Consider the following 2,406-nt stretch of genomic DNA (forward strand, 5'->3'; position numbering starts at 1 on the left):
GCCTCCAATGTCTGAAATACATAAGGATCATCATCATCATAATAGCATGGCAGCTGTGCTTCCTATAAGCCAGAAAAGTTGGTCCTGTACACAACAGACACACCTCAGCTACTGTGTGCCATCTGCCTTGTTAGCGGTTAGACAGCCACAGATAGAAACAGCTGCTCCTGAAAATATGAAAAACATCAGTACTTCCTTAAAGGCTTTGGCAATGTGGATAAACAATTTCACTGAAAAGAATATTTTAAATTGCTGCAAATTTTCGATGCAACTGCTATTATGCATCACACCACAACAAAGTGATTATGCTCAGTAGAATGGATTTTGTTCAGCGACTGTAAGAGTGTTGAGGGATTTCTTGTTGTTTGTGTAGCTTTTGGTTTTGCTTTTTCCCCTCTCAGTTTTACAGAGCACTAGTTTAAAAGGCTGAGACCATTTTGTCCTGAAAAGGTTCCATGGCCCACTACAATAATTTACTGTGAATTTTTCTATTTCATTCTTTCAAGTAAAACAGTTTTTGCTTTCACAAGTTCATTGTGGTCTTAATCTTGAGCTATTTATTTAGGTCATTTATGTAAAAGACTGGATTTCTGAGAAACCTCAATATCGTGTCTGGTCTGCAGCAAAATGATGACCTATAAAGCAAAATAATGAACTCCTTACCATTGAGGGGATAGGAGGGTGTTTGGAAATGTAGGGAAACAGCACAATCTTTGATCTTGGCAGCTATGTGTTGCCAAAAGGTGAACTATACAGTGAGTAAACGTTAAAATTCAACAGATGTATAGCAAGATGACAGGATATATAGGGTGAGTGCATAGATATGCACTACACATACACACTTAATACCTACACAGTTTTTTCTCTTCTCCTTTGTTATTCCTCATAAATAAGAGAAAAGATCTCGATGTCTGATTCTGGATTTAAGCTGCCCATTCAAACGGGGGGCTCTGTGCCCCTTTTGGAGGTCAGCTGGTGGCGAGCACGAGGAATGGAAGATAGAACAGTTATCTGTCTCACCTGCCTAACCATGCATAATMGAGCAGACATTGCATGGGGTCTCTCATCACTCCTTCCTGTCTGAGTGCCCACAGTCTGGAGGTGGAGTAGCAGATTAATATAAACAGGCCCTGGCAGTGCAGAAGTCAGACATGGAAAGAGTTTTCAGTACAGACTCCACCTCAGGAATTGATAGGGAAATAAAACCTATTTGTAGAAAAATCCAAAAGCTATCTGGAAACGTAACACAATTCCTGGTTTGTATTTCATATATATTAATCTTCCTAGCTATCTCCAATAAGTGTGAAATTTATATTAGTTGTGAACAGATCAGTAATTGGAGGCAAATTAATGAGAAACCTGCTGTCATATTACAGCACACATTTTTAACAGGAGTCTTTAAATATTTAGACAAAATATCTATATATTTTTAAATGTTAATTCTTTAACTGGTAAATGTAATTATCTAACTCTAAGGGAAAAAATATAAAAGGACAAAAATGGATTTAATCAAAATATTCTGTCATTGCCATACATAAGCCACCAGAATATCTTTTCAACAAATGAAATTATTCTTTATTTTATGCTTTTAAAAATGCATTAGTGTAATTGCTCTGCAACAAATTACCTTCTGTGCTATAAGCGTGGCTACAACATCCCTCGCATGTACATCAATTGTGCATATTGTCATGATGTTCTGATGATCACCAGGGGTGAGTTCCCCTAACAGCATGTTTATAAGGGCATTCAGTTGAGCAATCTGCAAAATAATTATATTTCAATGGAGATATTACACTGTGGGGAAAAAAACCTATTATATGTCAAGTGCTAAATGGAGCAGTTATAGAACCAAGACACATTTATTGGTGCTTTTAATCAAAGCAAATAACTTTTGCAAACTAATAACAGTGTTGTTTTCTTACAATTTTAATTTTACTCCTTAATAACAAAAATACACTTTTCTGCTGCTTCCCAGAACTTAATTTCAGAACAGATGAATACTAGTCTGATACTACACTTGGAATGCTAGTCTTTAATTGCACACATTATAAAGCTACTGGATGTTTAAAGGCTCACAYGTATACTTTAAAACTGTGCTTCCAAAACAGTCACAATACACTTCATGTTTACAACAGGAAATGTAGCAGCTGGGGAGGGGAAGGGAACAACCCTCTTTGGGGCCTGATTACCTTGATCACGATGACTTCTTTGTGTCAGAGGAACATGAAAAGCAGTAACCCTGAACAGCTTCCTTCATCAGACTGCTATGCAATTCCCCATCCTGATGGGAATGATGACACTGGAGAGGTGGCCCAGAGTGCCTGTCTTCATGGCCCTAGAAGCCACTGGCAGTCACTATGAATTAGATTTATTCCCAGATATCTGGACATTTTAATTTAAAAAGTT

This window comes from Malurus melanocephalus, unplaced genomic scaffold (assembly GCF_030028575.1).
Source record: "Malurus melanocephalus ecotype Western Australia unplaced genomic scaffold, MMel_1.1 scaffold_30, whole genome shotgun sequence".
In the NCBI taxonomy this organism is placed as follows: domain Eukaryota; kingdom Metazoa; phylum Chordata; class Aves; order Passeriformes; family Maluridae; genus Malurus; species Malurus melanocephalus.